This window comes from Gekko japonicus, unplaced genomic scaffold, assembly GCF_001447785.1.
Source record: "Gekko japonicus isolate JY-2015 unplaced genomic scaffold, Gekko_japonicus_V1.1 scaffold145, whole genome shotgun sequence".
NCBI classification, from domain to species: domain Eukaryota; kingdom Metazoa; phylum Chordata; class Lepidosauria; order Squamata; family Gekkonidae; genus Gekko; species Gekko japonicus.
The window spans coordinates 1696582-1719152 of NW_015173678.1; the positions used below are offsets into that span (position 1 = coordinate 1696582).

Sequence of the window (22571 nt, forward strand, 5' to 3'; positions counted from 1 at the left end):
AGTCCCTGAGGCACTTATGGTAGACCCAAAATGTCACATCCAGTTTGGTGTTCAGTCAATTTTAACCTTTTTTTCTGGGGCAGCCACTTCTGCATGGAAATCATATAAAAAATTGGAGCCCTTTCTGTGGAAGTAGAACTTTGTATTTGCAAAAAAAGAAAAAAGAAAAGAAAAAAGGTCCCTCCTTAATCCCTAAGACCTCCCCCGCCTTTTACGAAGGCTGGGTGCTCCCCTCAACTCCCAGCAGGCAGTACTAGCATGCCCTGTTATGTCATTAAATTCTAGGTAGCCTACCCTAAGCCGCTTTGGCAACATAGATCTTATTCCATTCTCTTTTAAGCTTTCTTCCTTAGGAAAAAGGGCTTCCATAGCTACAATTTCCAGCATTATTGGTTGAACATGGAGACTTCTGATTTCCTGCCCCTAATCAAGAAGTTCCTTTGATCCTGATCCTTTATCTCCCTCTAACGTATCAAGAGATGTCTTGTCCCCACAAGCTCTCCCTCTAATTTACAGATCCTCTCTTTTTTTTTCTCCCTGATGGGGAATTTTTTATTGCATTTTTATTAAAATTACAAACTATAACAGAAATAAGGAAGGGGACTACATTTAAGGGGATAAAGAAAAGATACCCACTACTGACTAAAAACCCAAGAGAGGAGATCTTCTAATCAGCTTAAATACACATCTAGTCTTAATCATATTAATCTCATTACAAACTGAGTCACATAGTCTGTTAACTTTTCCCACATCTTAAATTTAACTGATATCAGGAAATACCCTAAACCATCTCAATTCAAAATTTTTCAAAGGCACAATTCAGAGTCCTTCAGCCTTCACTTTTTCTTGTCCAGTCTCTTCCACAACTTATAAGGACTTTTAGGAGCTGCTGCCCCTTTCTCAGACAGAGAGTCCTCTCCGGAAGAACCCGAGTCCAGCTCGCCACTGGACTTGCTGTCCCCTTCTTTTTCTTCCTCCTCTGGCCCTCCCAGCTGGACTCTTAAAAATTATCTCGCTTTCAGAACAGAGTCAATCTTTTCTTTTTTATCCTTAATTTTAAAGGTGACGCCTTCTGGAATTTGCCATCTATATCCAATTGAATTTGTTTGAAGAAAAAGAACAAGATCTTTATATTTCTTTCTCCGCTGTCTTATTTCAAATGGAATATCCTTCAGTACTCTGATGACACTCTCCCCAGCTCTCAGGGGTGCTCCAGATACTGCTTTCAGGATTGCATCCCTTACATGCCTCTTTGAGAATCTTACGACAATTTCCCCAGGCAGATTATTTTTCTTTATGTATCCTGAATATGATCTGTAGGCCACATCCATTTCGCTTAGCAAAAATTCCGCCTTCATCTTTGTCACTGGGGCCAGTGTTTCACTCATCACTTCCTTCAGATTCTCTCCCTTAGTCTCTGGCATGTCCTGAAAACAAAGGATCATATTAGCCTTTTCCATTTGTAATTGTAGCAACTGCTCTTCTGTAGAAACTTGCTTCTTTTCCAGTTTTTGTACTTTCTTCTTCACCTTTTGGGTAGTGGCGTCCACTTCTTTCACCTTCTAATTCGTTTGATTCATCATTTCCAAGGTCTCGCTGATCTGATTTTGTTGAGTGGTAATACACTGGGTCATTGTTGTCATCTGCTCTTTAAGATTATTCATTTGGTCCAGCAGATGGCGCATGGAGTCTGCCAAAGTCTTTGCCGGCTCGTAGGCTCCTTCCGGTTTTGGGCTCTCAGTTACTTTCGATTTCAGATGCTCCTCTTTCTCTTTGTTTACTTTCACAAACTTTTTGAAAGTCTCTGAATATGCTCCTTAATGCTCGCACTCACCTTGGTAAGTACTCCTTAGCAGTTTTAACCTTTTATGCTTCCGCTCCCCCCCTCAATCGCTCTAAAATCTATGCGTTTGGGAGGCGTCCCTCCCCCGCTCACCTTATCTTCTGTTCCGTAGGGTGGGGGTGGGGAGCTTCTTTTCTTTTTAATCAATGCTTAACGACTCATGTTCATAATTGGTCCACAGACCTCGTTTACACTCCATTTCACGCTCGATCTCCTGCGCTTGCCCCGGTCAGCGTCACTTAGTCCATTCGGTCTCTCAGCACAAACAACCATCAGAGCGGAGAGGTGCCTCAATTCTCTGGCATTACGCCATCGAAGAGGCAACCTCTCAAAAGCTCCATGGCCAGGGTCCCTTCAGCCGGGTCCCTGGGGGAGTAGTGAGCCTGCACCCCCCTTCCTTCGGCTGGAGCGCAGCTTCACCCCCGGGAGGTCCGGGAGGTGAGTCTGCTAATGTGCCGCCATCAACCGGAAGTCTAATTTACAGATTCTCAAATGCATTCTGGCTTATCCAGTTAGAAATCTTTCAGATTCTGCAGCTTACACAGAAAAGGCAGTCCCAGCAGGACATTTATTTGGGCTTCCATTTTTACTTTTACAAGACATTGTAAGAATGATACTAATGCATCCACTGATAGCAGCATTCAGCCCTGTTCTTATGTCCTAGGCCTCAGCTAAACTGAAAAGAATCCCAAACAACTAGACAAGTCAGTACATGTGTGCCACCTGGCCCTGTTACTGTTAATGCAGAGTCTAAGTTGGTTGTGAAAGTTGTGAAAGATTTTATCTGCAAAGCATTTAACAACTTTTTTCTTTGCCACTACCACAGTAAGCTTTGAAACTGGCATCAGCCTGTGTCTTGGGGGGGGGGTCATCCTGAACCTTCCTCCACTGTCGCTAGCTGTCCTTCTTGAATTTTCATTGCCTACAGCCCCTCAGTAAATCATGGAGTTACATATGAGACAGGGTGCCTAGGAATGATCATGTCAACCTGCCAGGTCATTTCTTTATTCCAAAGGTGAATCAGGGCATTGGCAGAAGCACTGACTATATAAACAAGAAAATCCAGAAAACCATTTGGCTCCTGGGGTGGATCATTTTAATAGATCCCCCACCACTGTAGAGACTAAACCCAATGTAAGAGTGTTATGTCCTTGCCAAAGAGCCACCATCAACTCTTCTATCTTCAGATCTCCCTTTTCCTGCCTGAAACGAAATACCAGATCAAGAGCCGTGACCTTCACAATGTGTGGGATGAGTTATTACTTGAAGGAGGCCCATGGTTGTTATGGAGACCATGACATTCTGTGCTGCTTATGACAAGGCAGCCTTGGCGTAAATGTTGAACTCTCCAGCACAACCCACCTAGGGTTGACTTACAAACTTAGATAAAGATTGCCTAAAGATCACCACACCTATCTTGCTTTTTAACATCCAGCTTGATGACAAGTTCTAGAAAACTGAAAAACTAGGACAATGTGTTGAGTTATTTTGGTTGGTCTTTAAAGATATTACATGGTTTCTGTTTTTGGTTTCAAATTTTGTGGGATACACCAGGTGAAATCTCAGAAGCTAGGCTTGTGGTTGAATAAACTTTTCAGTGGTCATGGGGCAGCATTTTAGTTCCTCACATAACTTCCCTTATAGAAAGAGAATAAATTATACAAAATAAGAGAAATAAATATGTTTAATCAGCATGATTTACACAAGTTGCAGAATATAACTTTGTGCAAGTTTTGATAAATATTAGAAAAGAATCTACACAGTGCTGGTTGCAATTGATTTGTGTGTTTATGTGTAAAATACACGAAACTTTTAAAAATGAGTTTTTTATTATTCTTTTATTCTAATATGTCATGTCAGGCTGGGATGCAAGAAATAATTTGTTAGACCTAATGCCTGCCAGCCTAGCAGTTCGAAAGCAAGAAATTGCAAGTAGATAAATAGGTACCACTTCGGTGGGAAGGTAACAGCGTTCCGTGCGCCTTGGTGTTTAGTCATGCTGGCCACATGACCACGGAAATGTCTTCGGACAGCGCTGGCTCTTCGGCTTTGAAACAGAGATGAGCACCGCAACCCTAGAGTCGGATTCGACTGGCTTTTGAGCAGGGGAACCTTTACCTTTACTTAATGCACATACCTTATTGTGAATTCTCACAGTGTGAATAAACTGTGAAATCTATTAGAATGTTTTTATACATAAAATTGGCATTCACTCGGCGATTATGTTGCCTGCTAATCCAGCCACCAGCTGATTATTGTGCCTTTATCTAAATTTAAAACCACATTGCACTAGAAGTACACCCATTTATCTGAGATGTTCAAATTGTTTTATACATTTAACATATCCACCTGCTGTGCCCAGCTGATTTTGTATCTGTTATATGTATGACCAGTGTAAAGTTTAGTTTCCAAACTATTAAGGGGATAGGTAGCATTCTCAATAATAGTTTTGGTGACATACCACTTAGCACCTATTATTAATTTGAAAATCTAATGTAAAAGTGGGAAGGAGATGAAGTACAGTTGCAGTTATGAATAAGTAGATGACAGGAGCTAGCTTTTAAAAGAGAACATTCTACATTGCCAAAATAGTGGGATGATAATGCACAGCTAAAAATCGCAGATAGAGAGCCCTGGATATGGGTAAAGCAACACCATGCTTGTTCTGGTGGTAGCCGCTATTGAATAGCCAAGGGTTATTTTGTGTTTCATTATAACATGATTGAGATTCTTCTCAGGTGATTAGCTGAATAAGCTGTTTAATGAGGAAAAGGTGTGCTGGTGCAATTATGCCTTTACAGTATCCCTCTGTGTCAGACCAGTTGAGATTGGTCAAAATAAACCATGGACCAGTTCAGATATATTCTGCTGATCCCAGCAGAAGACCTATGTGCATGTGATTCCATTGTTCCATCTTTCCAGTTCAAAAACTGATCTCACTAATGATGATCAACTTTGTCTTAGACAAGGGTGGGGCTGTATCTAATTCTCACTGTGTCTGAATACTAGAAGGTGTGGATACTTCTTTTATGTTTATTTAGCGTATGTATATGTTGCTTTTCTCATGGAACACAGGACTCAAAGCATCTTATGAACATTAAAGCCATAGGCAGTCTAAGGTAAAGAGTATAATCATTCAAAATATTCATTTTAAAAAATTCACTGCTCATACCCCTATTATTACAAATCTCAAGATGGGTAAAAAATACTATACTAGGAAAAAACACTTCAAGAGACAAAAAACCCCAAAAGCTGACAATCTGCAGACTGGGTGGTAGCATCCTCTCCCTTTGAGCTCTGAGCAGCAGATCTTTATACCATCTCTAGTCAGATGGGGAGCTCTGCAGATGGTTTTAGAAGCAACAATCTGCAAGCCAAGACAATTGCATCTGCTCTCTTTTCTAACTGGTTATGTTCTGGGAGCTCCACAAGCTCATAGGTAGATCAGAACATTTGTGGTTATTCTTCACTTGGCTTTTTTCTTTTTTCTTTTAAATTTTTTTATTGAAGTCAAAGATTTTGAACATTAAATAGTACAAAGGAAACACAACTTCATTTTTAACATTATCACATTAGGAACAATAAGTATTGTACATGTTACCATACCAATTTGAAACAAGGTAAGTATTAGTAATTACCATATAAGCCATACTAATTGTATGACTGTCTAGATCATCGAAGGAATTTTTGGAGTTACACTTGGCTTTTTAATGGTTATTCTGAGTCCTCTTTCACATATATTGATCGCAGGGGCATTCTTCCCAATTCTTGTATCCTGTTGCTGGACAAAATATTGGTTGCCATTTACAGTGTTCCCTCTAAGCTGAGTTAGTGTGAGCTAGCTCACAGTTTTTTAGCCTCTGGCTCACACATTTTTGTCTCAGCTCAGGAAGGATGGCTCCAGAGCAAACTAATTTATGCAGTAGCCACATCACCCGCTCACAACTTTAATGCCAGCAGCTCACAAAGTAGGATTTTTGCTCACAAGACTCCACAGCTTAGAGGGAACATTAACCAACAAATGGGAGGTTCTGTTTCAGAATTGCTCATGAAAACAAGGGCTCTGGGTTGACTGGAAAAATTCACATGAACAAGGAGGTGTGTGACCAAGGATTTGAGTAAGGATAATCTGACCATGGCAGCATATGTAATACTGTCTGAAAGGAGTCCTCAGGATCACTTGCATTTGATTCACTTTATTTCTGCCTTAGAAGTTTAACAGAACATTTGTGGCTTAAAATGTAATGCTAAACTGATGTGTCTGGAAAGCATTTTAAACAAATCACTTGGCATTTAATTTATTCCTAGTATGCTTAAGCAAACATATACATGTGCCTACACGTTCAATAGGGCTGAGCCAAAAAAGAAACAGGCCTTTTTGATAACTTTTACTTTCCATGTGGAAAGCATTCCAGCATTTTTAATCCCCCCCCAGGAACATAAAGTTTTGACATTTTTTCCCCCAGCAGGGGACTATTGCAGTTGAAAACTACCCAGGACACAGTTTCAGGCAGCCTGCATCTCACATACTTCTGAACTTTTTCACAGCCCTCATAGGCTGCAGATTTTTTAAATCACTCATCTAAAACAGTGGGGGTTTTTTGGGGGGGGGGGTTGCTGTCAATTCACAGCTGATTTATAGCTACTCTGGGGTTTTCAAGGCAAGAAGTTTTCAGAGGTGGTTTGCCAGTGCCTGCCTCTGCATTGTGACCCTGGACTTTCTTGGTGGTCTTCCATCCAAATGGCTGGCCCTGCTTAGCTTCAGAGATCTGACAAGTCAGGCTAGCCTGGCCTATCCAGTTTAGGGCAAAAAAAAAAAGTGATAGAAATTCCTTATTTCTTTTTTGTCAAAGGCTGTTGCAAAGTAACAAATAGAAGAAGCCATAAAATTAAGAAGTTCAAATCCCAAAACAAAATTAGCAGCACAACCTTGGGGGAGGGGGGGTACAATGCTCAGGGAGTCCACTAGATGGTATGCTGGCACATCCCTGAGTTATGCTGGTGTATTCCAGAGTTACACCTGTGCAGTGCTTTGGCGGTGCCATCGCAGCCCCACTATGGCTGTCTGCCACAGGTCTTCTGGCATACCAGTACGGGGGGGGGGGGGCCACTGGGGTGGGGTTAGTCAGCTCTAAGGTGCCCCAGTGGCACAGCCCTGCACCACTGATGAAGAGACACCACTCCAACAAAAGCCATGGCATAGTCCATAGGCATCCATGGGGCAGAAAGGAAAACCCTGTATCAGGTGCTGCATCTCCAAGGCCCAGAGAGCCAGCAGAGGCTGATAAGCTGCACAGTCCATCACCATTGGCCCCTGTCCGTGGATCAAAAGTCAATCCTCACCTTCAGTGAGCAAAATGAATTGTGAACTGGCAAGCCAAACCAGATACTAACTCATATGGCACAGGGCTAGATCACTCAGGCCTGTTCCTGCAGAGAGCACCACAAAGGAGGCACAGTTCACCAATATACTACCAAAGATGAAGGGAAATGCCTGCAGAGGGCTAAGAAGCCATCATAGAACTGGTTCCACTTCCTCTTGGGGACCACAGGCAGGTCCAGGGGCACCCTCCAAGCATGTTTCATCCCCACAGACCAGGTCTGGTCAGGGTAGTGGGCTGTGGGTAGACATGTGGACCCATGGATAGCAACAGTGGTGGGCACCAGCTCAGCAGCCAGGAACCCCCCCCCAACACATCAACAAGGTGAGTGCAGTGCCATCCCACACGGTGCACCCCCCACACTGGTGACCAACAGCCACCCTCCCAGGCACAGGCACCAGACATACTTCAGCTGAGCATGAATAGCCTGCCATCTTGGGCTCAGTACACACCCTGCAGGTCAGTGCAAAGTAATTGCCTATGGACATGGCTTCTAGAGGGCATCCTGAAGAGGAATGCTGACAACTGGACAAATAGGATGTGGGGGAGGCGTCCCTAGTCCTCTGATGCCCCGGATGTTCTGTGATGCCCCGGATGTTCTGGCCCATGTACTGTGCATCTGTAGCATCCGGCTTTGTTTCTCTGGTCCATAGAGGTATTTCCACAGTGCCTGAAATGAAGTGTGCATTCCTCATTGCTGAGTTGACAAGGCCATGTCAGCCCCAGCAGCTGCTAATACTCACCACCAAACTGACTGGTCCAAGGTGAAGAAGGAAGTCCTGTATGGGCTGGTGGTCAAGTATGCCACTATTGCCCTTGATGCCCCAAGAGGCAATTCCACAACAGATAACTGATGTGCTTTCTGGCACATGGGGGCAGAGTAGGTCTTTGCCCTGGGGCACACGCTACAGGTGGAGCTGTCCATGCTGAAGTGGTAGAAAGATTCTTTTGGCCTCTCTTGAAAGCATATATTCATGGTACAGGGTATGCCATATCATCAGGCAGTGGTGCAGGGTCTACCTGGCACCAAGGCTGTGCTGCAGGTTGTCATCCTACCTGTTGAGGGAGGGTCAGCCCTGGGTTCAGCCAATCCTCTCTCCCCAACCTAGTCCTGAGGAGTGACAGGCCCCTGGGCCAATGGATACTTGCCTTGGATTAGTGAGCTCACTTGTCCGTCCTCCTGAACTTCTTTAAAGAGATGGCTGCCCCACCCAACCTCCTCTAAGATGATCAATGCTGCCTGCTGTCCCTTCCCCCTTGTCAGAGCTCTCCTGGGTCTCAGTGCCAGGGTTCCCACTGGTAGAAACTCAGCTGGGTTGGCTTCTGCCGCTGAGAGCTGGCTGGGCCCCTTCAAGCTGGCTGACTCCCGAATAAACTCCATCAGAGCTATGCCCTGCTGCAACCCGACAGACAGCTGCCCCAACTGTGGGGCTTGCTGGTGCAACACACCTTCTGTGGGGCTTGCAATCCCCTGGGGTAAATGTGGGCCAGAGGTGTTGACCCTGAATAGCACCTTAAAAGATGACAACAAATAGACAACTTGTTGGATTTCCTATCCAGTTATTTTGAAAAGTTGGGGAGTATTTTGTTAACTTTTTCCTGGCTTCTCTACATTCATGGTCAAACCAACCCACAAATACATTTCTAATTCCATTCATAGTTTATCATAAGTTAACAAAGGTCTAAGACATTGGAAATTATCATGATAATGTTTCAAGATATCTGTGTCCACACTCAGTGTTTTGTTCCAGAATGAACAAAGAGATAATCAGGATTATGAAGATGATGGTTGGCACTGAAGGAGCCATAGACTTCTCCTTAGCTTCCCAGTGCCTGATTATTAATTTGCTGTCAGAAGGTGACCTTGACAGTGATCATAAGCTCATCTTGATGGCACAACAATATTATTAAAGAATCTTTGCTTCAGTTTTTTATTAACATACATAATATTTTTAACAGTAACTTAAAAGAACATAAAGTATCAGCATTTAGACAATTGATGAGATTCATGATACTTGATGAAACAACATCTACCTTATAGCACGACACCTACCTTACGAAAGAGCATCTACCTCAGCAAACATCTGCCTTAACAAAAATCTTCCTGTAGAAACAAGCCCCTGTTTGACTACTGCTTTCCATTGCATTTGTACAATTCACAACAGGTGATCCCTTATCTGTACAATGTGTTCCGCTAATGGTGAATAACCAGAAATTTCACCTGGGGTGGGCTGTGACTAGAGGATATTATTGTTGCTGTTGTTGTTATTATTATTATTACTATTATTATTATTACTACTACTATTATTATCATTAGTATCATTAGTATTATTATATTTGTACCCCACCCTCCTTGTGAGCAGGCTTAGGGCGGCTTACATTGGTTGGTACATAGAAACCATTAAATCCACATAAACAATTCAATTACAAATAAGATCATAAAATCATAAAGTGCTGGCAATATTTCATTAATTACTTAAGATGGCGTACTGGAGAGTGCATACAAACAGTTTTTCAGCTCAGTGATCTTCCAAAATCACGCAGCAGCACAGGCCCAGATGTCAAAATTAAGGGCCAGGATCTATAGCTACAATTGGTGGTAGTAGTGAAGGCAGCTCCTTAGTTGAAAGCCTGGTGGAAGAGCTCTGTTTTGCAGGCCCTGTGGAACTGTAAAAGATCCCACAGGGCCCTGATCTCTTCTGGGAGCTCATTCCACCAGTATGGAGCTGCCACTGAGAAGGCCCTGGCCCTGGTAGTAACAAGCCTGGCATCCTTGGGCCCAGGGAGGGTCAGTCGATTTTGAGACCCTGACCGTAGTGCTCTCTGGGGTATATGGGAAAAGGCGGTCCCTCAGGTATGTCAGACCCTGGCCATATAGGGCTTTAAAGGTAAGTACCAGCACCTTGAAGCGAATTTGGTATGCTATTGTGAGCCAGTGCAATGTCTTCAGCACAGGCCGGATGTGCTCCCATCTGGGAAGGCCCATCAGAAGCCTGGCCATGGCATTCTGCACTAGCTGCAGCTTCCAAATTTGCGACAAGGGCAGCCCCGTGTAGAGAGCGTTACAGTTGTCTAGTCTCGAGGTGACCATTGTATTGATCACTGTTACCAGTTCATTGCAATCAAGGAAGGGAATCAACTGCCTAATCAGCCGAAGATGGTAAAAGGCCAACCTGGTAGTGTCTGCTACCTGGGCCTCCATCGTTAAGGAGGCATCCAGGAGCACTCCCAAGCTCCTAACCTCCAGCGCTGGCACCAGTGGTGCCCCACCAAAGGTCAGGAGTGGGATCCCCACCCCTGAACCGCCTCGACTCAAGCACAGGACCTCCACCAGATTCAGTTTCAGCCAGCTCAGTCTAAGCCAACCAGCCACAGCTTGCAGTGCCCAATCCAGATCTTCTGGTCTGGAGTCTGACCGGCTGCCCAACATCAGATAGAGCTGGGTGTTGTCAGCCTATTGGTGACATCCCAGCTCATGCCTCCAGAGTGCGTGCAAAGAAGAGCAACAAGGATGATCGGGGGGGGGGGGGCGGGAGACAATACCCTATGAAAAAAGGCTGAAGGACTTGGGAATGTTTAGTTTGGAGAAGAGGAGGTTGAGAAGGGGACATGATTGCTCTCTTGAAGTATTTGAAGGGCTGTCGCTTAGAGGACGGCAGGGAGCTGTTCTTGTTGGCAGCAGAGGATAGGACTCACAATAATGGGTTTAAATTAAGGGCAGGAAGGTACTGTCTGGATATTAGGAAAAGCTTTTTTACAGTAAGAGTTGTGCAACAGTGGAATCAGCTGCCTAGGGAGGTTGTGAGCTCCCCCTCACTGGCAGTCTTTAAGCAGCATCTGGACAAACACTTGTCAGGGATGCTTTAGGCTGAAGCTGCATTGAGCAGGGGGTTGGACTAGATGGCCTGAATGGCCCCATCCAGCTCTGTGATTCTATGATTCACATGAGTAGTCAGTGCAGAACTTTTAGCACAGAGTGATACAATTCCTGTATCCAGTCCCCAACAACAGCCTGTCAACTGCATTTTGGACCAACTGAAGCTTCCATAAAATGTTCAAAGGCAACCTTACTTAGGGTGTAATTACAGTTACCTAATCTAGATGTGGTCAGAGTAGGGATCACCATTGCCAGATTATGTTTTTCAAGGAAGGGCTGTAGCTGGTATATCATCCAGAGTATCTCAAAAATAAGTTATTTATTAAAATATTTATACTCCACTTTTCCTACTAGCTCAAAATGGTTACAGTAGCTATTAAAACATTACAGATTACAATCAAATAAAACCCCTGAATGCCTGTGTTCTCCCCCCCCCCCAAAGATGCCTGTTGTTCAGTATCCATCAAAAGCGTTGCCAAACAAAAGGTTTGCAGCACCTCCTGAAAACTTGGAAGATGCAGCAAAAGGGGGAGGTAATCAGAAGCCATCCAGAATAAGTGGATCCAACATATCCTTTTCTAACTAGTATTACTTTTGTCTTGTCTGAATTCAGTTCAGATTGCTCTGCCTTAGCCACCTGATCATGGCCTCAAAGTATCAGTACAGAACCAAGACAGATGTAACTGGAGACTAATGAAAGGTGGAGCTGGATGTCATCCACATATTGATGACACCCAAAACCTTGAATGATCTCATTCAGCAGTCCTGAATGGGTGAAATAATACAGCCCTGTAGAACTCACCAAATCCCACTGTCACATTTTAGCAGTCGACCTGGTTAAGAAGGGTGAGAGCCCGACTTCAGGGTAACAGATTTCAGGTGAGGAGACTTTTAGCGATGCCTCAGATTGAAGGGCCAAGGGGGTTTCATCACCCTGGTCCTTCTGACCTTCTCCTTCAGAGTATCTTCCTTTCTCTCTCTCGGTGCTACGCTCTTTCTTCATAGAGGATTGAGGATCATCCTCCTCGGCTTGTGCTTCTCCCTCCCTTAAAACTTCCCACCCCGCACCTGTTCCTCCCGCCTTCCATTCAGAGAAGAGTGGCCACAGGGCTAGCCAATTCCCTAATCCCATCAGTTCCCCTCCATCCTTCCTCCTCTTTTTGGGCCACCGTTTCTGGGGTTGCTGCTCGCTTCCTCCATTGCAACCTCCATTGCGGCGACGGGCGAAGCTCGGAATGCTCCGAGACGCCCGATTCCTTTCTGCTCTATTTGGGGTCTCTCGGCTGCCGGGACAGCCCCGCCAGATCTCCCAGAGAGAGATCTGGAGCAGGGGGCTTTGTTGTGGCCCCTCCCGTGACTGGCAAACTGGGTGTCCACTTCATGCCCCGAAGCAGGAGCGGTCTGTGAAGGAGAGCGTGGTCGCCATGTTCTCCGTAGCCGCTGCCTCCCATTTTTATTTATAGTTAAATTTCCATGGATTACAATTCCAGCAACAAGCAACATAGGAGGAATCTTCAAATTAAAGAACTGTGAGTACATATATCTTCAAGTTTAAAGAGGCTTAACAAAACACCCCAAATTTAATGGAGTAAAATGAAAAAACAAAGCGGCCAGGAATGGAAAGAGAAGGAGTTAAACGTGGAGTGCTATTTTGTTTTGTTTTGGGGGCAACACTGATTGTTATCCTTGAAAGAGTTTGAGTGGTATTTAATTCTGAAACTTGAATGAGTTTATGTGAATAGAGTGAGCAGAGTGATTAAAATGGCGCTAACAAGGGGAGCTGACATGGAGGAGGAAATGGATGAAAGTATGTTGGTGGGAGAAATGTCGGTGGAACTGTTTCTAAAGATCTTAAAGGAGGGAATACAAAAGGATATTGAACAAGCGTTTGCAAACTTACATAACCCGCAAATGGAAATAGAGAGCACTGAAAATTTGGAACAATGTATACAGAGTCCAGAGGAGACTTTTGCGTGCCAGCAAGAAAAGAAAGGTACAGAAATGTTATGTTTACCGACCATAAGGCAAAACAAGAAGACAACTAAAATGAGCTATTTGAAGAGGGAGAAGACAAAAAGAAAGGTACAAAGATCTCTTCCCAAAAAGAAGAAAAACTGGAAAAGGAAAAGACAAGAAAGATATGTGTGGAAGATTACAAAGGACAAAATAGCATGGAGGCATGATTTTCCAAAAGCAATTGAGGAGAGATTGAAAATGAACTATCACCCCTACAAAGGGAAAAATCATATAGACATAGTGCTACGAAAAAGGAAGTTACAGATTCATAGAAAGCAAATTAAACTATATGGGAAAATGTTTATGTTAATTCTCCCTCCCCCCCCCCGTTGAAAGTGTGTAAAATGGAATGAATTGACCTGATTAATGTACTGTGAGCTTACAGACTATAGTGGTAAGTGTGAGTGGGCATAAATTAAAGGGTGGTGGTAAAAAGGAGATAGCAAAGTTATAGAAGGTAATTAAGTTGTATGGAAGAGGATTAATATTAATTAAATGTTGGAGTGGTTAAATTAGGTAGGCTTAAGATATACTCAAACGGCAAAAGAGGGGGTAATAATGTTTATGTAACTTTTTCTTTCTTTTTGGGAGTGTGTAAACTGGAATGAAGGAGCTGCGGTGGCTCAAATGGTTAAGACGCTGAACTGCAGGCTGTGGAAGGTCGGTAGTTCAGCAGTTTGAGACCCGGGTGCCGCATGACGGAGTGAGCTCCCGTCTCTAGTTCCAGCTCCTGCCAACCTAGCAGTTCGAAAGCAAGAAATTGCAAGTAGATAAATAGGTACCACTTCAGTGGGAAGGTAACAGTGTTCCGTGCGCCTTGGTGTTTAGTCATGCTGACCACATGACCACGGAAACATCTGGCTCTTCAGCTTTGAAACGGAGATGAGCACCGCAACCCTAGAGTCGGATTCGACTGGCTTTCGAGCAAGGGAACCTTTCCTTTACTTTAAGCTGGAATGAATTGATAGAGTACTTTCTCAAAGTAAAAAAGACGTTATCAATTTTGTTAAAGGACAACCCTGACTTGAACAGTTGGGAGGTAGACAATGAAAATATTGAAATAATAATAATTAAAAAATTAAAATAAAATAAAAATAATATTAAATTAAAATAACATAAAAATTCAAAACCTATGACTTATGTTTATTATCATAGAAACATGAAATCTATTGTATATTGGAGTAAGTAGGAATTTTTCCAGCATTTGTCTCGAGAGAACAATGTTGATTATGAGAATCTTAAAAACTATTACTAATGGATATATGTACTTGATAACTACTCTATTTAGTGATTGATTAGAAGAAAAATGTAACTATGCTTGTTTGACCTGTTGCTGTTTTAGAACTTATCCGTAGTATAGGGTGTTAACTGGATGGATTGTTTATTTAAAATATGTTATAGGTGTATGCATTATACTGAAAACCCAATAAAAATATATTTAAAAAAAACACAAAAAACTGGAGCCCCTCTGGCTGGTTGGGCAGGTAAGAGCCCTGGTCCCCCAGGGTATCTGGACAGGGGTCGTCCCAGCTCCTTCTGCAATCTGAACATGGGAATTCTGATGGTGTCTTTTCTCTCTCCCGTGGGTGGCCCTGTTCCGCAGTACTGCTCCTGGGTTTTAGTGCAGCTTCTTTCCATGGTGCTGTTACCTGACTTGGCTTGCCGGTCCCTGTTGTTCCGATCTGGGAGTCCAGGAGGGGAGGCCAGACCTCCACCTCCTGACACCCACCCAGTTGATTCTGCTCCTCCCAATTGATTCTGCTTGTCCTGTGGAAACTTTTTTTGCCTAGACAGACAGAAAAGACTGAAATCATCAAAGGGTTATATACTTAATAATAATTCCATATTACAACTGATGGATAAAAATAGAGTGGTCAATAGTGTCACAGGTCACTGATAGATCTAACAGTGCCAACAGGTATGACTGTCACTGTCCAGCTTTAGACAAAGATCGTTCACCAATGCAACTAAAGCTGTCTCAGTTCCAACCCCAGACTGAAATGGATCAGCCCCTGGAGCTGCTCTGCCACCACATGCTGTATCACCTTCCCCAGAAAAGGTAACATGGAGACTGGCAACCTTATCCTTAGCCAGTGAAGGGTGTTTTTAAGCAAAGCTCTAATTATAACCTCCTTCAAAAGTCTAGGGAAAGCCCCATCAGCCAACAAAGCATTAACAATTTTCGCCAGTACCCTTTCTTGGCATAATTTTAAAAGCCAAGATGGGCAAGGGTCAAGAGCACAAGTGGTGGCTCTCACACTACCAAGTAGGGTTGCTGTGTGTTCAGTTTTGAACTGGACAATCCAGTATTTGCCCTTTTTGTCCAGTAAATAAACACCAAGACATATAAATGTCAGGTATTTTCTTATTAAGTAAGCCTGTAACCACCATGGCCAAGCTCCGTGCATGTGGTCTTTCTTTTCTCTGTGGCTTGACAAAGAGGCAACACCCTGGTCTGCTTTTACTCCATTGCAGCCAGCAAGTTTTGAAAGGAACCAAATGCACCAATCAGTGGCGAGGCAGGATGCTCCTGGAGAAAACCTGTCAGCTTGACTGAAGAAAGCAGGAAAAGGGAGAGACTTTCATGGCCAATGTATCTACCCATTTCTAATCTGGCATGCTAAGCACTGCAATACCACAGCTTCCCCTATGTAACACATGAACATACATACAGAGCTTTAAAATGTTTGTGCAAGAGATAGAAATTCAGCAAAGGTTTAGTGTTTACACAAGAACGTAAGAGAAGCCAATGTTGGATCAGGCCAATGGCCCATCCAGTCCAGCACTCTGTCACACAGTGGCCAAAAATACCAGGTGCTATCAGGAGGTCCACCAGTGGGGCCATTTTATAGCTTTTGAAAAGCAAAACCACTGAGTTCCTGATCATATTATGAGCTCCAGGGGACAATTAATAAAAGGTAAACATGTATTTAAGTGTTGCCCTATTTATTTATTTTTTGCCATAGCTGCTGGTCCAAGTCAGTTTCTCTTAAACTCTTTTAGATTGTCCCCCTCCGCACCTTTATTCAACCTTCAGGGGGGAATAACACAGCACCAACATCTGTACAGAGATCTTTTGCACATGGCATGCATAGAAAACCACAAACAAAAAGAAAGGAGGGAGGAAGAAAAAAAAGGGAGAAGAAAAGAAAAAGGGGGGGGTAAGGGAAAAAAAAAACTCAACCCAAAAAGCTGCTATGAATCCACAAGGGTTAAGCTGACACTACATATAATAAACATACAAAATTTATTAAGGTGTACACATTTTTAAAAAACGTAAAACTCATTTAAAATATTCACAATCAGACCTAAAAAACTTCTCAACATTCATACATGGCGTGGCGTCGGGACGATAAATGGCGGACGCCTGAACGGAAAGCTCCCGACATTTTCCCCTAAACAGCCTTTAAAGACGATCGTTCGATCTAACAAACTACCCAAAAAGTGATGGGAAGAAGCTGCACTGCGAGGGGTAAGAATTTTAAGCTTGCAAATACCCCAGGTGCGACCCATTCCACCAGAAACGCGAGAACCCGATCCGCCAAAATAAGCGCTCAAACGGAAACTAAAATGGCGGCGGAAACCGGAGATCGCACTCCAAACGGCCTTACAATCTCGCGCCAAGAATTTCTAGAAACAATTCATACCTTAGAAAAAAATATGGCCGCTACTGTCGCTGAATTATTAAAGCCCATAACAACGCAACTGAATGAAATGAAACAATCAATCTCAGCAGTAGCCGATACAGCTGATGCAGCAATGGAGAACTGCCTAATGTTACAAGATGACGCTGCACATTTTTACCAGAGAGAAGAATGGGCAACAGATAAAATAATAAGTCTGGAAAACCAGTTAAAAGCTAATAACCTTAAACTTCGCGGCATCCCTGAGGACATAGCCACACCATCAGAACTAAAAATCCTAATTAACGACTGGCTGACCTCCATCTTAGAAATCGAAGCAGCAACTGCGCCACTAATTGACTCTGCTTACAGAGTGGGAGCCAAACGAGCAGGGAACAGCAACATCCCCAGAGATGTAGTCATCAAACTTATGGACTCCCAAATTAAAGCAAAAATTCTTTCTATAGCAAGAAAGCAAGGAACCTTGAAACTACAAAATAATAAGATACAGGTCTACCAAGATCTCTCTATGGAAACGCTGCAAAGAAGGAAAAATCTGAAGCCCATAGTGCAAACGCTTATGGAAGCCCAAATAAGCTATAAGTGGGTTTCATATAGTAAATTGCAGGTCAACGCACAAGGAATGATACTACATGCCACGGACCTCGAGACAGGACTAGAACTTTTGCAAAAACTTCACCTGCAACCATCTCAAGATCTCCAATCAGCTGCACCAGCATCATCTCAAGACCAGCAGGCAAGATGGAGGAACGCCAAAGACCGCAGGAACAGGAGAGGGAAGAACACTTGAACAGCACTACACTTTTTGGGAAGTATATTAACATATATTAACAACTATAATTTTTAGATTGTGCCATAACCATTTTCAAAATGAGATCATAAGTATCTTATCATTTGTATTTCTACTCAATTTGCTTTATATCTGTGTAAATAGCACAAGATTTGATGGCAATGACTTTTTTGATATTTGGATAAGTTAATGTTCAAAGTCTAGTTCTTCCACGCATTTGAAGTGTTTAGTAAAAAAAAAAGTGAATAGCCCTTGACAAATTTTGTAAGAATAACTATTATTCTTTTTGTGTTTTCTAGTATATATGATGAAGCTATGACAACCTTAATGGAAATAGAACATCATATAACAGTTATACATATATATATCTTATGTATATATTAGAGTCTATCATTTGATCACTATTTTCAATTTTTAATTTTTAAAACTCTCTTCAAACAGTATTGTGCACTGAACTAGTTAAACGATAGTGCATTTTATAACTTTTTATTTAAGCTTATACAACAGTACCATCTAGGGGCGAGTCTGATAATAGCACGACTCCTAATATATAGTAGTATCTTGACTGAATATTACTAAACCTATGAACCAACTTATATTGAACAACAAGTCGTGCTCACGTCACATCAATACATGACACAGAATTTAGGGTTTTTTAGATGAACATTTTCATTTTATTTTTGGCACTGGTAATGAAATATAATTTCCAGAACAACTTTAATGTTAATAGTTTAGAAAATAAAAGTAACAACTATAAATATCGTTTCCAACTGATACTTTATATTTGATTAATATATTATTAATTTTGGAAATTTCTTTAGATTGACACCATTTATTAAGATATTTAAAAATCACAACGTAATATTGTCCACTCTGTAAGTCCATCCACTAAACACCACTTACTGGTAAACCACATATGGATACAATTTTTTTTTTTTTTTTAAAAGAGGAAAAAAAAATAACAAAATCAGCTATAAGGACTAGACAACATCGAATATAAATGTTGATTGACAATGAACAATAAACTGTGATAATACCACAATAGATTTTTTCAGACATGCTTAGACGGTTGATAGGGTTCTCCACAGTAAATGTTAATTTGTTTTTCATAGTTTTTACAGAAAAAGATTTGGAAGACTAGTAACTGATAACAAAACCTATATAATTGAGTAATGACTTCAATAAGATCGGTTAAGCATCAAGGGGAAAATGAGTTGGGACTGAAGTTTTGTCCTCACAGTTCTTAGTTAAGTTTTTATAGGGAAGCTTTTTTAGCTAAATACCCTGAAGGAAAGGGGGGAGCAGAGTCAAATAGTTGACTTTGCGTAGTTTGGTTATAATGATTGTTAATGGGTATTATTTATTCAGTTTGTTTGTAATGTTTGGCAAATGTAGCGACACAGATCACAAAAAAACATTGGTCTTGAAAACGCTTAACACATCTTTTTTATCACTCTCTTCGACGTCCGGTCAAATGTATGTGCACATTAAAAGGCAATTTGGAACATTTATCAATGATTCCTAAACAACAAATACGATATCTCACCCTGAATTGTAGGGGCCTAAATTCTCCCATCAAAAAGAAAAGAGTTCTTACAGAGTTATCAAGACAAAAAGCAACAATTATATTCTTACAAGAAACACATCTCAAGGGCAACATAGAAACAGTTTTTAATTCTACAAAGTTTTCTAAACAGTTCCAAGCACAGGGCTCCTCGAAATCTAGAGGAGTGGCTATTTTAATACATAAATCACTGCAATTTCAAGTTAATAAAATAGAACAAGATCCGGAAGGGAGATATTTATTTTTGAATGGAAACCTTCAAGGCCAGGCTTTAACACTGGTCTCTTTATATGTACCTAATGAAGGCCAAGCTGCCTATATCCGTAATACTTTGTATAAGCTAGCAATGTTTAGCACAGATCCATTAGTAATAGGTGGAGATTTGAACTTCATTATAAATCAGAACTTAGACAAATCAAATCCACCAAGAACACAAGCTACAAGACGCAACTATGGCAAGACAAACGGAGACACAGAATTACAAAACATTATTAACCATTTTGATTTAATAGATGTCTGGAGAGCCCACAACACAACGATGAGAGATTATACATACTTCTCGCCCAAATACCAATCACACTCTAGAATCGATTATATTCTAGCCTCATCGTCTATTTCAAATTTCTTTTCAGAAGCATCAATAGGGCCACGTGTGTGGTCAGATCACTCCTGGGTTGAAGCCAAAATGGACATAGGAACAGGCGATAAAAGACAATACACTTGGAGATTAAACCCAAAAATTTTATTGTTACAAACAGCAACAGAAGCTCTAGAGAAAGAAATCAAAGATTATTTGCACTTCAATTTGAACTGTGGAGTCTCCCACCACATCGTATGGGACTCGTTGAAAGCCGTACTCCGAGGAAAAATCATAGCGATCACTTCAGCCTATAAAAAAGAAAAACAAGCATTAAAACAGGAACTAATAGACAAAATCAAAAACCTAGAGCTTGAATTCAGTAAACATGGGAATAAACGAGTCTACAAAACCCTTCTTTTAGAGCGCAAAAAACTAGACTCCATTGAAATCTCACAGATTCAAAAGCAGATAGCTTATACTAAGCAGAAATACTGGTACAAATCGCCACAATCCATTAAACTGCTCGCATGGAAATACAAAAAGAAAATTACAGAAAACGCTATTTATGCAATCAAGGACAAAAAGGGCCAAATGGTGTACTCTCCAAAAGAGATATCAAAAATTTTTTTAGAATATTATACGTCATTATATAAATCAAACTCTCCTACAAAGATGTCAATGGATACATTTCTACACCAATACCCTTTCCATTCTAAACTTACGGATCAACACAAGAAATGGTTAGAAAGCCCTATTACCACCGAGGAAATACAAGCAACGATTCAACGACTCAAAAACAACAAGTCACCCGGAGATGATGGATTCTCGGCGGAATTCTACAAGAAGTTTCACCAAATATTAACAGATCCTTTAACCAGAACATGCAACCAGGTATTAACCCAAGGTATCATGCCACCTTCTTGGAACTCCGCGAACATAATATTAATTCATAAACCTGACAGAGATATCACCTCAACTAGCTCTTACAGACCGATCTCATTGCTCAACCAAGACTATAAGATCTTCACTGCAACAATGGCTCACCGTCTCAACAAGATAATAGAAAATTACATTCATATGGATCAAACTGGTTTTATACCAAATAGGGAGATAACTGACAATACCAGAAAAGTCTTAAACATCATCCAATATTGCAAAAAATTCCGCACAGACTCTTCTTTTATTTTATCGCTTGACTTCGAAAAAGCATTCGACAGAGTTGAAACTACTTATCTTCAAACCTTATTAGAACACATGAACTTTGGCACTAATTTTTTAAACATGATATCAACTATTTATGAAAATCCCACAGCTAAGATCCAAACGAACGGGGTAACATCGACAAAATTCACCCTATCTAGGGGCACACGACAAGGATGCCCCATATCGCCTTTACTTTTTGCCCTGGCGATAGAACCGCTAGCCAACGCCATCAGAATAAACCAAAACATCCCAGGAATTCGCATTAAGGAAAAAGAAATAAAACTTAGCTTATTCGCGGACGATATGGTAATTACCACAACTCAACCTGAAACATCTATAGACGAAATCTTGAATACTCTAGAAGCATATGGGACAATGTCAGGTTTGACAATAAACAAATCAAAATCCATACTATATCCCATCACGTTGGATGTGAAACACAGACCAAGAATAGAAAGAGACTACAATTTCTGCTGGACTAAGAGATCATGGAAATATCTAGGTATACACATACCTATCGACCTAATAGAACTACTCAACTGTAATCACCTAGTAGTAGCGAGGAAACTAGGAAAATTACCCAAAGAAACCTCTTCTTCACTTACTACGTGGATTGAAAAGATCCAGATATTGAAAACATTTATCTTTCCACAATTTTTATATTTTTTTCGGGCCATCCCAATAGAAATCCCAAAAACGCTATTAAAACAATGGCAAAAACTATTTTCGGTATATATTTGGAACAAAAAGGCCCACAGAGTAAGCTCTGAAACCTTAAGAAGACTTCCACACAAAGGAGGTCTCTCGTTACCAGATCTATCTATATACTACGAAACTACAACCTTAATAGGTTTTATCAAACATCATAGCCAAAACTACGCTGCTGACTGGAAAATTCTAGAAGACTCTTATTTGGGTTCACAAAACTTTCAAGAGAGTTGCTGGGAATCTCCAAAGAACAGAGCTTCAACAATTAAAGACAATATGTTCCTAAATACTTCACTTAAAATATGGGACAAATGGAAATTTAAATTAGCTCCCTATCCATCGACATTAACTCACTTTCTACGTCAATCATGGTTCACGCCGGGATACGCTCCCAACTCGTTTCAATCCTGGAAAAAACACAACATAACGACCTTTGGGAAAATAAGTAAAAACTTTAAAGTCCTAGATCAGAAAACTTTGGAACACAACTATAAATGCAACCTGAATTGGTTCGAGTATACCCAAGTTAACCATCTTTGGAACTCACAATTCTCAAACCCAAATACGAACAGAGATCTCACCTTCTTTGAAAAGCTATTAACACAAGACACAATCTCTTGTAAAGGTCTTATTTCAACAATATATAAAGAACTATTAAGCCTTATATTTACTAAACCATCTTCATATCAGCTTGCTTGGGACAAGGATTTGGGAACCCAATTACAACAAGAAGTCTGGGATAATATATGGACAGCGCCGGGAATTACTTCCACATCGCTAAACATTAGGGCACAAGCCATCAAACTAATGATGCGTTGGTACTACACGCCTCTCAAACTACATCTCATAAACAACGAATACTCACCACTTTGTTGGAGAGGATGTGGAGAACAAGCTGATTATATACATTGCTGGTGGTCCTGCAAAAAAATAAGACAATATTGGTTACTAATAAAAGCAGCAAT

The 22571-nt window shown here is 41.4% G+C and overlaps 1 protein-coding gene and 1 long non-coding RNA gene across 2 annotated transcripts in view; one reads left to right on the top strand and one right to left on the bottom strand.

The window, feature by feature from the left end:
* The window catches only part of MPPED1 (metallophosphoesterase domain containing 1), an 84084-nt gene that overhangs the window by 24476 nt on the left and 37037 nt on the right, over positions 1–22571 (top strand). The window lies entirely within an intron of this gene.
* Positions 19929–22532, bottom strand: LOC107120312. The gene is made up of 3 exons (XR_001482823.1): positions 22472–22532; positions 21961–22013; positions 19929–20003 (listed from the first exon to the last, which is right to left on the bottom strand). It is a non-coding gene; the product is annotated as an uncharacterized LOC107120312 (long non-coding RNA).